This window comes from Lycorma delicatula, chromosome 2, assembly GCF_047948215.1.
Source record: "Lycorma delicatula isolate Av1 chromosome 2, ASM4794821v1, whole genome shotgun sequence".
Taxonomy (NCBI): domain Eukaryota; kingdom Metazoa; phylum Arthropoda; class Insecta; order Hemiptera; family Fulgoridae; genus Lycorma; species Lycorma delicatula.
In genome coordinates this window covers 39,685,490-39,701,009 of record NC_134456.1, presented here as the reverse complement: position 1 = coordinate 39,701,009, position 15,520 = coordinate 39,685,490, and the positions used below count along the sequence as shown (strand labels likewise).

At 31.6% G+C, this 15,520-nt stretch overlaps 1 long non-coding RNA gene across 1 annotated transcript in view; it reads left to right on the top strand.

Moving 5' to 3' along the window:
• The first annotated feature begins 1,259 nt into the window (after positions 1-1,259).
• Positions 1,260-15,520, top strand: part of LOC142320162 (uncharacterized) — a 262,225-nt gene continuing 247,964 nt past the window's right edge. Inside the window, exon 1 of the long non-coding RNA XR_012755304.1 lies at positions 1,260-1,293. This is a non-coding gene — a long non-coding RNA (uncharacterized LOC142320162). The remainder of the gene's footprint in view (positions 1,294-15,520) is intronic.

Here is a 15,520-nt window from a genome sequence, read left to right as displayed (position 1 = left end):
ACAGAGCCTGTTGCCCGAAACTTTTCGGTAAGAGTTCGAACTGCATTGCGGGGAGGAGCAAGATTATTTGGAAACATTTCAGAAAATTTGTGCTTCACTAAATCAATATACTTCTCACCTTCACGAAAGACGTGTTCAACGAGATAAATGTGTTCTTCTACCGAAAAATTATTACATTGTTTTGCAACTATTGATTCAGATAAACGAAACGAAACACGTTCAATCAGAATTTAACAACTGACGTTTTTGTTTGATAACTGAGCAACGTCCAACGAATTTAACTAACCCCGAAGGTACAGATTGAATCACATAATTTTAAAGCATACTATACAACGACTTCCAAATGCTCTGTAGTATATGTGTCATTAATTTTAATTAACTATCAGCAAATTATCTATACTTATTCAACATTTCGTGTTAATTTATTATATTAATTTTTTTTCTAAATTTACTAATCATTTTTAAAGACAACAAAAAGAAATTAAACATTTCACTAAGATTTCTATTTTAGTTCTAAATTTTATTATTAGTTCCGTTTCATAACTAACCTCGATATGTACTTAATTTAAGCTTTCATTTTTCCTTGCGAATGGTGTACTAAACTTTCCTTTTCCCTAGCGAATGATGAACTATGCATTCATTTCCTCGTATTTACTTCCACAGAATGTAGAATATAAAATTACCCTATTAAAAAAAATATTCCACTATTAAAGAATATCTCATTTTAGAAATATAATTTACTGAGTTATGAACGAAAATTATTTTATCTGTGTTATAAGAGATAGATAATCTGATAATATTTAAATATTTATGGTATATAAATTATATTTATGGCATTGTAAGAGACGCTTTTTCTTCCAAATGTGGAATTGAAAACATCTAGTTGTTATAAATTACTTCTTTTCAAGTACGCTTAATATATTTTATATATATATATTTTTTTAATGCATCTTGCTTAAGTAATTGAATAGTGCAGTACCTGAGGAAACATCTTTAAATTAAATTAAATTTTTAGTTAACAATATAATCACAACTCTTTTAAAATGTTTAATTAACTAACTAAATCCTTGTTAATAAAATCATTTTTAAGTTTTTAATTTGTTTGGTATTTTATCTATATTACTTTGTTAATGTAATACATTACCTCTTAAAATCTCTTATAATGTAATACCTTCTAGTACAATTACTTAACACTACCGAAGTGCTCATAGAAATTAGTTTTCAACTTTGTTTTATTGTTTGTAGGAATTGCTGCTGCAGCGTATTGTATCGTGGGAGTTGAAACATAATTAAGTAAGTCTCACAAACTGTTGTTTTTAAGTTTTATTATTTTATAGATAAAATTGTTAATTTATATTGCTGCTTTAATTTCTGATTTAATAAATTCCATTGTCATATTCAAATATGCCCCGATAACCATAATTGTTGCAATATTATTATTTCTGGTAAAAATTATTTTATCGTATTTTTAGTATAATTATAAAAATAAATACCAAAATAAAATAATTTATTTATAGGATTAATTTTATCAGAATTTTTAAGATTTTTCTAAATTTCTTAATTTTTAACCTGCATGAAAATTTTTAAAATGTGAAAATTAATGATATATCAAATTCAAAATTTGAATTAAAATAAGTAATTTTCCTCAGCCATAGTTGGTAAGGAAATTATACTTTTCGTTTCATTTTGGAGTCATCAAAAACCCATTATATTGATTGGAAGCTTGTAAAGCATACCTAATTTAAAACAGCTGTATCGAGAATATATGAACCTATTATTTTACAATGCACACTTAGGATGTATTTTCCCTTAAATAAAATTAAAAAGTAAAATAAACAGTAATTCAAAATTTTTCCTTTAAAAATATTGATATAAGAAAAGTTTTTAGATATTTGGATATAAGAGTATTAAAAAAATATATACTGTGTTTAAACATATTTTTATTGCCTAATAAAATTATATTACAATGTGTAACACGTGATTAATTTTCTTATACATAAAATGATTGAATATTACAAAAACTTAAAAAAATAAATAAATAAATACTAACTTTGATGTATGAAAATAGCCTAAGCTTAATAACTAGCTTAAACGTTAATAAAAATAGAATTGATTTGCTATTCCTTATTGTTTAAAACTAACCGTATAATTTGAAATCTTAATATATTTGTATGTAAAAGTAAGAGATTTGAAAGGGTGGGAGGTTCTTTACTGCGTGATGAAACTATTTCTAGTGATTGTTTTAAGTTTTAAGGTTTCTATTTGTATTAACAGAATAATTTGACAACTGGCATGTAAGAGTGGTCCTAAAAGTACTGATTTTGAATCATTCTCTATTTAGTATTTTTAATTTGCTTCAAATCTTCAAAATAATGTTTTCAATATCACATGCTAGGAACATAAACTTAAGGGAAGTAAGATTATTCAGCTGCTAAAACATAAAAAATGTACATAATATGGCTTAACTTTATGCTTAACTAGGGTCATTACAAATTCTCAACAAAAAAGGAAATATGCAAAAAAGAAAAATTTCTGATCTGTATCATTTTGTGAATTTTGACAATGTCTTAGGTTTATACTTGATCTGAATGGGAATAGGGACAAAAAGACAATCTGATCAACAAATGGGAACATCGAAAAATATTTACTCGACTTAGTAGTTCATAATCGTCACAATTATCTGTATACGTGGATCTCTCACAGATAAATATTGGAATACTATAATAAATGTACTTATTTTAATAAAAAATTAGGCAAAATAAATAGATTAAAATAAAATGTATAATAAATTATATATTAAATAAAAAATATTTTGGTATAAATTATATAAATAGAGATTGTAGAATAACGAACGTATTTTTTTGTATGTTTTTTATTCTCCTTCAATTTCCCCGCCCCTTGGAGCCGGATTCGTCACTAAGAATAAGCTCAGCTCCAAGGGGTGCCATCGCCTCAAACTTCCTCGGAAGGGCACAAGCCCCGCCCAGGCAGCCGTGACTCGGTCTTTTTCGCTCGGAGGTGCGAGAGTCGTCTTGCCTTATCGCTATCGCCCACTCGTGCAAGCACGTGCGAACAGCAGCTCCGCAGAGTGCTGTCCCTCATCCCCGAGCCCCACGATCCTTTTCCTGAAGAACCTGGGTGCTCGGGGATGATGGACAGCTCTCTACGGAAGGTTTTCTACCCGATAGGTTAGAAGTTGAGTTCAACACGCAACCATAACAAAACAACTTAAAAATAAAACTAAATAAACAAAACACTACAAAAAAAAAACCGTAACACCAAAACCGCAACACAGGAAAGACCAGGTGGAACCCTAAATTCCCTCGGCAATCCGTTATCTTACCAGGTACCTGAAAAAAATTTCAACTATAATCCGTTCGGCCCGGTTTTTTCAATTCTCAAGGACATCTAGTTTTGACCCGATAATATCGAGCTGACAAATGGTCTCCGTGCGCAAAAGTTCGTATTTAGGGGCATTCATAAATACAAATTGCCCAAATATACGAGTCTTTGCCAAATTTCAGCAAAATCGGTTTAAACTTTATTAAGTTCTAAACACAAGTATGTACATACATAAAATATTATGTATACAAATATTACAAATACTGATACAAACATAATATACATTTTTTTTTTTTTTTGTCTTCAGTCATTTGACTGGTTTGATGCAGCTCTCCAAGATTCCCTACCTAGTGCTAGTCGTTTCATTTCAGTATACCCTCTACATCCTACATCCCTAACAATTTGTTTTACATATTCCAAACGTGGCCTGGCTACACAATTTTTCCCTTCTACCCGTCCTTCCAAAATTAAAGCGACTATTCCAGGATGCCTTAGTATGTGGCCTATAAGTCTGTCCCTTCTTTTAACTATATTTTTCCAAATGCTTCTTTCTTCATCTATTTGCCGCAATACCTCCTCATTTGTCACTTTATCCACCCATCTGATTTTTAACATTCTCCTATAGCACCACATTTCAAAAGCTTCTAACCTTTTCTTCTCAGATACTCCGATTGTCCAAGTTTCACTTCCATATAAAGCGACACTCCAAACATACACTTTCAAAAATCTTTTCCTGACATTTAAATTAATTTTTGATGTAAACAACTTATATTTCTTACTGAAGGCTCGTTTAGCTTGTGCTATTCGGCATTTTATATCGCTCCTGCTTCGTCCATCTTTAGTAATTCTACTTCCCAAATAACAAAATTCTTCTACCTCCATAATCTTTTCTCCTATTTTCACATTCAGTGGTCCATCTTTGTTATTTCTACTACATTTCATTACTTTTGTTTTGTTCTTGTTTATTTTCATGCGATAGTTCTTGCGTAGGACTTCATCTATGCCGTTCATTGTTTCTTCTAAATCCTTTTTATTCTCGGCTAGAATTACTATATCATCAGCAAATCGTAGCATCTTTATCTTTTCACCTTGTACTGTTACTCCGAAACTAAATTGTTCTTTAACATCATTAACTGCTAGTTCCATGTAAAGATTAAAAAGTAACGGAGATAGAGAACATCCTTGTCGGACTCCCTTTCTTATTATGGCTTCTTTCTTATGTTCTTCAATTGCTACTGTTGCTGTTTGGTTCCTGTACATGCTAGCAATTGTTCTTCTATCTCTGTATTTGAACCCTAATTTTTTTAAAATGCTGAACATTTTATTCCAGTCTACGTTATCGAATGCCTTTTCTAGGTCTATAAACGCCAAGTATGTTGGTTTGTTTTTCTTTAATCTTCCTTCTACTATTAATCTGAGGCCTAAAATTGCTTCCCTTGTCCCTATACTTTTCCTGAAACCAAATTGGTCTTCTCCTAACACTTCCTCCACTCTCCTCTCAATTCTTCTGTATAGAATTCTAGTTAAGATTTTTGATGCATGACTAGTTAAACTAATTGTTCTGTATTCTTCACATTTATCTGCCCCTGATTTCTTTGGTATCATTACTATAACACTTTTTTTGAAGTCTGACGGAAATTCCCCTTTTTCATAAATATTACACACCAGTTTGTATAATCTATCAATCGCCTCCTCCCCTGCATTGCGCAGTAATTCTACAGGTATTCCGTCTATTCCAGGAGCCTTTCTGCCATTTAAATCTTTTAATGCTCTCTTAAATTCAGATCTCAGTATTGTTTCTCCCATTTCATCCTCCTCAACTTCCTCTTCTTCCTCTATAAAACCATTTTCTAATTCATTTCCTCCGTATAACTCTTCAATATATTCCACCCATCTATCGACTTTACCTTTCGTATTATATATAGGTGTACCATCTTTGTTTAACACATTATTAGATTTTAATTTATGTACCCCAAAATTTTCCTTAACTTTCCTGTATGCTCCGTCTATTTTACCAATGTTCATTTCTCTTTCCACTTCTGAACACTTTTCTTTAATCCACTCTTCTTTCGCCAGTTTGCACTTCCTGTTTATAGCATTTCTTAATTGCCGATAGTTCCTTTTACTTTCTTCATCACTAGCATTCTTATATTTTCTACGTTCATCCATCAGATGCAATATATCGTCTGAAACCCAAGGTTTTCTACCAGTTCTCTTTATTCCGCCTAAGTTTGCTTCTGCTGATTTAAGAATTTCCTTTTTAACATTCTCCCATTCTTCTTCTACATTTTCTATCTTATCTTTTTTACTCAGACCTCTTGCGATGTCCTCCTCAAAAATCTTCTTTACCTCCTCTTCCTCAAGCTTCTCTAAATTCCACCGATTCATCTGACACCTTTTCTTCAGGTTTTTAAACCCCAATCTACATTTCATTATCACCAAATTATGATCGCTATCAATGTCTGCTCCAGGGTAAGTTTTGCAGTCCACGAGTTGATTTCTAAATCTTTGCTTAACCATGATATAATCTATCTGATACCTTGCAGTATCGCCTGGCTTTTTCCAAGTGTATATTCTTCTATTATGATTTTTAAATTGGGTGTTGGCAATTACTAAATTATACTTCGTGCAAAACTCTATAAGTCGGTCCCCTCTTTCATTCCTTTTGCCCAGCCCGTATTCACCCACTATATTTCCTTCCTTGCCTTTTCCAATGCTTGCATTCCAATCTCCAACTATTATTCAATTTTCATCTCCTTTTACGTGTTTAATTGCTTCATCAATCTCTTCGTATACACATTCTACCCTATCCATTTCCCTTTTTAAATTCTCTAGCCTACCAACCTTTTTTAAGCTTCTAACATTCCACGCTCCGACTCGTAGAATGTTATTTTTTACTTTTCTGGTGACCCCTTCCTTAGTAGTCCCCACCCGGAGATCCGAACGGGGGATTATTTTACCTCCGGAATATTTTACCAAGGAAGGCTCCTCCATTATTGCTTTTGAAAATGCAGAGCCACATTTTCTTGGAAAAAAAAACAGCTGTAGTTTTCCATTGCTTTCAGCTGCGCAGTACTCAGAGGACTGAGTGATGTTGATATGGCCGTTTAAGTCATTGTGACTTACGCCCCTAACAACTACTGAAAGAGCTGCTGCCCTCTTTTAGGAATCATTCCTTAGTCTGGCTCTCAACAGATACCTCTCCGATATGGTTGCACCTTCGGTCCAGCTACTCTGTATCCCTGAGCACTCAAGCCTCCTCACCAACGGCAAGGTCTCATGATTCATAGAGGAGGAATATACATTTAATTATACTATTTTCTACCTGTAAGAACATTATCTTTTAATTTTTGTTTTTTGGGATAAAAAACAAGAAACATTTATTTTTTCGATCATAAAACATTGAAAACTGATACCCCATATTTTAACTGATTACTATACTTTCTTTCTTGCAGAATAGTTGAAGAGCTATTATGCCAGGAAATTAAACAAAAAGTTACTATAAAGGAGAAATAGTAAATGTCTCTTTATTTCTCCCTTTTTCTTTTTTGAACTAGTTATTTTATAAATCCATTAATTTCACTGTAAGGTATTACTCACTGTAAATATAAAAAATAAAATAAAATCAGAATTTGCCAAGATTTCAAAACTAAAATTTATGTAATTTGTTACATCTAAAAAAGTTAAAAATAAGTTTATTCACCAAGTTTCTGTAAAACAGGTTATGTAGTTGATGCGTATTCCTCTAAATTCATTCGTAATCCCAAACAGTATAACAGGCACAAATGGGGATAATGGATGCAAATTGAAATAAACAAAGTCATTGTTGTAAAAGCTAATTAGCTTTAATTGTTCATAAAACGGAAAGATAACATGAAAATAAAGTGCATCCAAACAAATATATTTAATCATAAATTTAAATTGTATTTCTAATACTCATAGTGCTCGTAAGGAACGATTATACTTACTCTCTACTTGGAATAATCATTTAACAATAAAATTATATAGCTAATATTTCAAAAAGTTCTCGATTTTAATGTCACAAAATAATAATAATAATTATAAATAAATGTATTTTTTTTTTTACAAATTTATTTCTGGAGCGATTTTTTATACGTAGAACGTGATTTAATCAGCAACCCCAAAACACACGAAAAATGATGTAGAAAACAACAGGCTCTCTGTTTAAGTTTTGGTGCTTACCTAATTCAGTAAATAAATTAATAAAAAAAAATCATCTATCGGTGGTAGAATCAAGCTTTCATAATAAAATCATGCAATCATGCAGACAGACATTCTGATTTATATATGAAGCTTTATATCTCTCATTTATTAATATGATATTTAACAGTTGTATATTTAAAAAGAAATTATGTATCTTTCTTCTGGAATAAAATAATAATTTCTCAGTAGAGTTGTTTAATATTCGTTAGTTTGAAACTTCAGTTGTTTTTTGATAAATTTATAGGGTTTACATGAAACAATTCTTTTAATAGTATATGAATCCTGTTTTTTTGTTAGGAAAATATGTATAATATTCTTAATTTTATATTTACAGTTCATTGATGTTCATAAAAATGTGTATTGTTTGTTAATAAATAAATTTTTGTGCTTAATAAAATTTCATAATTTAAAAAACAACAAAAAACCATTAATTTTAGTAGTTATTTAACTAGAAGGTTAAATACTAAAACTGAGGTGGATTCAAAAAACCACACCTAATTTTTAATTCAAAACATATATACAGAGTGTATTACAAAGCTCTACCGGACTTTCATAACCTATTCTACTTCTGAAAATAATGGAAAAATTCATATAAACATGTGTCTTAAAATGCTTCGTTTGCGAGTTACGGCTAGTGAAAGGTTCCGCTCGGATTTCACCTACCCCGGTGAAATGAAGTCGTATTGAAATTTTTAGGACGTTAATTACAAGGCAGCAATAGTGATTTCTTGGGGTTATAGACCTGAAAAATCGAAAAAAATAGTTTCCAGAACGGTATCTGCAGCAGTTTTTGAGAGATCTGGGGTGAAACTAAAATAATAATTAAAAAATCCTGTTTTTTTGTGTTTGACGTAGAAATAACTTTGTTAAATGGATAATAAACACATAAAACTTTTAAACAAAACCTGGCTATAGATGTTGAAATGGCAGTTTATGATAAGGATAACATTTTTTTGATGTATCCTCCAAACCATCGAATGCGAAACTCCGATCGTTTAGAAAGATGTTGTGTACGACGCTTAGACTGTGCTGAAATGCATCGTTAATAATTTAATTTATAACAGCGTCATGTTGGACAGATCGTTTGTAGCTGGTATGAATACTAGGTAGTAAACCTATTTCACGAAAATTGCGAAAAGTCGCGCTAATTGTTTTGGGAAAGGGATTCTGGGATTCTTAAAACATATTTCGTATTCTATTGCAGCAGTTTTAGCATTACTAGTACACACGCCCAAAATGAATACTATATCAGCGTATTTCTCTGTTGTAAATAAGTACGGCATTACTTCAACGGGAAACCGTTAACGTTCAAACTAAAATTCTCAGAAAACCTAACGCTAACGGCAGCACAGTTCACAGTACCCAATATACTTGATGTACATTATAGAATGATTTAAACACTTAATACAGTATTGCGCTTGTTATTCAGTATTTTAATGCCAACTTTGAAATAATAATTTTTAAGTACACTATTTTATTTGTCATTAATAAAAACATTATTATTTAAATAATTTTTATTTATTTATTTTTAATTTTAAAATTGTTCTGTAATTTTCAGTTTTTTTATACATCTTTTAATAATATTTTTTAACAGTACATTTTTGTTTTTACAAATTTTTCACATTACCAAAAAAAATTGGTTTTTTGGAACATTATGTACTTTCCGACAAATGTAAAAATGTACTAATGTGACAACCCACACTCACTGTTTGTAAATAAAATTATAAAAACAGTATTAATTACCCTCATTTATTGGTTTTCATCCCATATTTGTCAAAAATTACTGCATATACGGTTCTGTTACTTACTTTATTCAATTTTTCAGGTTTAAAACCGTATGAAATCACTAATTCTGCCCCTTAATTAACATTTTAATCTAGTACGACCTCATTACACCAGGGTAGCTGAAATCCGAGCGAAATCTTTCACTAGCTGCAACACGCAAACGAAGAATTTTAGGATATATGTTTATATAAACTTTTTCCATTATTTCTATGAGTAGAATGGTTAATGAAATTTTCAGAACATCCTGATGCACTCAGTATATACCTATTTAAAGAGTTATGGACTATTATGGTTACACATTTCCAGAACGCTGTTACCATAAATTTATTTATGCAATATTTACATTAAAGATACTGATATTAATATTAAACAAATACTAATATTAAAATTCAACCTAATATTCAACTAATATAAAGTTGAATTTTAATATAACTAGAATACAAAACGTATTCAAGGTATTATTAACAAATATTGCACTTTTTTTAGATTCATTTTAATAAATTAAAATGTTGATAAACGACCTAAAAATATATTTTAAATTATTTTTTATGTATTCATATACGAGGTGTGTGAGAAAAGTAATGAGATTGGTAACACTGCGAGTGATCTGGCAACACTGTGACTACCGGTATGTGCTAGATCGGTTTGTTCATCTCTTCCACATTCTCAATATGAGTTTCAATTCCGTTCAGTCAACACATTATTTTTGACAGCGCCATCAGTGAAGTTGTGTTACCAAAATGGAGCGTCGGAATTTAGAGCAACGTTGTGCAATCAAGTATTGTGTTAAACTTGGGGAATCCGCGAGTGTGACCTTTGAAAAGTTGAAACAGGCCTATGGGGAACATTGCTTATCAAGAGCAGAAGTTTTCCGCTGGCACAAATCATTTTTGGAAGGCCGAGAACACGTTGAAGACAACCTCGCTCAGGGAGACCTTCAATTTCAAAATCTTACGAAAACGTTGAGCGTGTGAGGTTTCTTGTGAGATCAGACCGTCGTTTAACAATAAGGATGATGAGTGAACAGTTAAATTTAAAAACTTTTACCGTACATCAAATTTTGACCGACGATTTGGACATGCGAAAGGTTTGTGCGAAATTGTTGCCGAAAAACCTCACAACGAAAGATAAGGACAATCGAAGAAACGTGTGCGTTGATCTTCTTGAGAGGATTGACAATGACCAAGAATTCTTCAATCGTGTGATCACAGGTGATACTGGATATTTGAGTACGATCCTCAAACAAACGGCAAAGCGAAGAGTGGCACACTCCGTCATCTCCTCGACCAAAAAAATGTCGAATGAGCAAATCAAAGATCAAAACCATGCTGATTTGCTTTTTTGACAGTAGGGGTAACGTGAATAAAGAATTTATTCCTCCAAGACAAACCGTCAACCAAGTGTTTTATAAAGGTGTCCTTGAAAGGCTCAGGAAAAGAGTGATTCGCATGAGATCAGACATTGCAGACAAGTGGATGCTTCATCATGACAATGCTCAGTGTCACACGACCATTTCCATCAGGGAATTTTTGATCTTAAAACGCATTCCTACGGTTTCTCAACCCCCACCCCCTTTCCACCTTATGTGAGTCCTTCTGACTTTTTCCTTTTCCCGAAATTGAAAGATGTCTTAAAAGGACGTCATTTTGGAACTCTGGAGAACATTCAAAAGACTGTAACCGACCAGTTAAAAACCCTACCAGTTGAAGCCTTCCAGCGCTGCTACCAAGAGTGGGAAAAACGACTCCGCCGGTGTATAGCTGCCCAAGGGAACTAATTTGAAGGGGATAATATTGTTGTTTGAAAAAAATAAAAACTTTGGTTATTAATAAGTCAGTCTCATTACTTTTCCCATACACCTCGTATATTCTTAGTTTGGAACGTAGCATAGGTAATGAAGCATAATAAATTTATATGATTTTAAACGTTATTGAATGAATAATGTAAACAAATTAGAAACTATGAAATTGGAATTTAAACAAACTTACGATATTTGTTAATTTTTTATATGTAGTCTAATAGTTCCTTTAAAAGTAAAAAAAAAAAAAAATTCTTTAGGGTTCTATTTCTCAGTTGATTCTTAATGCAAACAAAATTTTTGAAAACAAACACGTATAACAATTTGTATGCTCATATATCTCTTAATTTTCTACTAGTACAGGATAAGAGGTTAAAAGGTATAATTTCCCTACTCGTGTAGGCAACATGTATAAATTATTGTTGATAAAAAGGCTTTATTTCATAGGATTGTCAGCCAAATTATGACCATATGATGATGAGCTTTAAGGTATTACTCTTCTACCATATACATCTCCTTTCTCCTCGATTCCAATATAAACTTTTAATTGATTCCTTCTATTTTATTTTAGATTGTGTTTAATTTTTGCTCTGTTTTCCAACTTTTTTTTGCACCTTCAAGCACTGTTTTATTCATTCTTCTCTCGTGTTTTAACCATCCAATTAGCTTTTCTATTCACATTATTCTGATTAAGTTTAACTCTTCTCATTCCTTCTGCTTTTTTCATGTTGATTATCCATTTCATCTTCTAGAAATCTTGTTCATGCACACAGTTTAAAGTCATTCTTTTTACCATTTTTTAGTGACCATGTTTCAAATCCATACAGAAATACACTCCAAACATAACATCTCTCAGGATGTTTCTTCAACAGTCAGTAGGTTTCCATCTTACTGTATAATTACTGTTTCTTTCAGTTAAATGCTTTCTTAATAGTTGCTATTATTGTTTTTATTTCTTTTTCTTGTTTTCATGTTTGCAATTTTCTGCTAACATTTTATTTAAGTGTCCGTACCCAGTGGCAGCTCGTAGCTAAAATTAGTGAGGGTGCTGCTCCAGAAAATTTTTTTCTAATCCTTTTCAAGGCAATGGGTAAAGTTTTCTCTAAAATAAAAGAACCGAAAAAAATTAATCAAATAGAATAGCTGGAAGCAGGACAACAATCTAAATTTTACTTTTATCACATTCAAGAATATGGTACATGGTTTTTAAGCACGATGTGCTTAAAAACCATATTCAGTTTAACTAAATAATTAATAAAATGTCAATACATATAATATTTTTTAGTAGTATTATTTAATAACTTAATAAAGTGTCCGCTTAAAATCACTATAGTTCAGTGGTGCTTAATTTAAATTTCTATGTACACTGAAATGAATACATAATTAGTTTTTACTAATTACCTTCTCTTTTGCCTTTCCAATGTGTTTTTGGAGAGATTTGGCAATCAAAGAGCCCTTGCTTTCGGCCATCTTCTGATCACTACTGAGAAAACAACTAATAAACCACTTTCATATTCCTTCCATCAACTAGAAAAGGGACCGTTCCATACACATGCGTAGTAAAAAAAAACTACCTTCTACCAGCACGCCGGGGTCGACACTTTGGGAGCAACAGTGCTAACTCTCTCTTGCACGCCTACATGCAGCTATGTGTGCATATGCACAACAACCAAACACCAAGCCGCTGGAACTATGAAGTGCACAGTTCCTTACAAAGATTTTTGTATCTTTTTCATAAACTGGGGGATGGGTATTGACATTAATGTTAATTATATATTGTACAAGTATAAAGAAAAAAGGACTCATTATGTTAAATGTTATCGATAACATCATGTGGAAATAAGGGGTGCTGCAGTTCTACAGTGCCTATACGTGAGCCGCTACAGGTCTGTACTGTTTTACATGAGGGATTCTTTCTTCTTTTGTGCAGACATTCATTAACTTATTGTCTCCTACCATCATTACTTTAGTTTTCTAACAGTCGTTCTTATTTCATCTTCTTTGAAAGGAAGATTATTTACTAATTTTGAAATCATTTGTTTGTTAAATATACTGTTATACAAAACTCATGTCTCTACAAACTTCAAACTATTTATTCTCTTTTATCCTACATTGATGACTTTATCTTCTTCTAAGCATCTTTGATCTTATCTTCAGTACTCATAATAAAGAAGGTTGCTTGCTGAAAGGTAGTATCCTAGCCTTCCTCCTTTACCTGGGGGCAACCAACTCAATTTGAGCATCTGTGAGTTTCTGATTCAAATATAATTCTTTTAATTTTTTCTTTCTTTTCAGTCAATTCTTTGGCCTCTTAATATTTCCATTATATATTTTTTTTATAAATGGGAGAAAGGGTACATTACTTTATTATTTTACATTTATTATTTTACACTTTTAAATTGTCTCATCTACAGCCATTGCTGTAGATGAGACAATTTAAAAGCAAGTGAAAAAGAGGCACTCAAAATTGTTTTCTTTACAACTAAGGAACCCCTTTAATATAAAAATGTAAGTAACCTTTGTAGAAGTGAATATCACCTGTGTTCTGGTAAGTTTGGCAATTTGATATTCAAATTGTCAGTGGAAAAGACAGCGGGAAACCATTCTGCTACTTCCTTTCCCTATAAAAAGTTTGATATGTGATACTTGTCAGGCTATTTTAGCGAAATACATAAATTAAACTTCTGATGTGTGATGACATATGCATGTTGGTATAAATATATCCATTATGAATATATTCATCCATTATATATATTTCTATATAATTTAAGTCAGTTATATGTCATATATGTCTCATTTATTGACTTGCCCAATGCAAAAAAGTCATCTTGCCTACATTTCAATGAAGATGTCTCCAGAGATACATGTTCTCTGTGTTTTAGTATCATTTCTTACTCAGTTCAGTCATTGTATCTTTCTGTAATTACAGCAGAGGGATCCATTTCATTTATGATTAATTAACTTAGACCTTTAAGTAAGATCTCTTGACTTCTGCCCCCATCAAAATTGCCATTTTAATAACCATGTTCTTACGCTTTTGTTTTGTCCATAGTCTTTGTGATTATTCTAACTTCAATCGCTCTATTATTTATTTCATGCAAACTTTCATTCTGTTAAACTAACACCGATATACTTGGCTCTGGTTTCCTGGTAGCAAAAATATACATTTCATTCTTTCCAATGGCCAAATACACTCATTCTTGGCTATCTTTGAATTTATGATACTCTTTCTCCAATTTTTCTCCTTACAATGTAAACAAATCATTCTTACTCTCTGGTGTCAGGGAAGAAATTGCACTATCATCAGAATTTTCTACCCCGAAATGTCAGCTCTTTCTTTGCCAAGTTCCAAGCCATTTGTCCAAAAATATCTCAAAAAGAAATAGTGATAATCCACATCTTTAATGCAATCTCTTAATATTACATCAAACTATTCAAATCCATGCTGAATTTTACACTTGTTTTGTAATAATACAAGTCTGATAATTTTCACCAACCCAGAACTGATACCAAAACTTTCTGTTATCTTAAGCAACTGTACCACAAGGACTGTATCTTATGCATTTTCTTAATCAGTAAATGTGATTCATAGGTGTTCGCTATACCCTTTCCATTATTACAATCTCAGTATAAAGATATTATCAATAATTATCTGTCCACTTGAAATTTCAATTGCTCTTCAGACCGTTTGTTTGCTATTTTGTTTACAAGAAGATATTTAAACACCTTACAGTACGTTCATTCAAGAAAGGGTATGAAAGTTAGGCCCCTGTAACTTAGAGAAGCCTCACAATTACTTTACTTATAAATTGGAGCAATATAGTAAATTTCACGTACTTCTCGTAATTAAGGATAATGTCCTCAATATTTTCTTAAGGTTTGAGGGGCCAAACTTTACAAACTGGTTAATAAAGCGATTATTTGTAACCACTGCAATCCATGTATTTTTCAAAACACAATCCACTGTAGAACTATGTAACTATATGTATTCCTTATCAGAAGGAGTTTTTCACTGAATAGATGAAAATTCAATCCTATTTTCTTACAAAAGCTTTCTTTAAAAATAATCAACCTACAGTGAATAATACAATATTTCGAATTTGGAATTTGTTGTCATCATTTTTCAAGGTTCACTACTCTTCACAGATCTTATCCTATTCTCAATGCAACAATAATTAGATTCCCAAGCTTCATTTTTCCTTATTTGCTATTTCTTTTGCTTTTACTTATGGCCTTATATCACTTTGCTTTTATCATTTCTAGTGCTCAAATATATTTCTTCAAGCATAATTCCTTTCCAACCTCTTCATTCAACCAGGTAAGTTTCAATCTGGAGACGAGCACTTGAACACCCATAGCATCCCAAGCTGC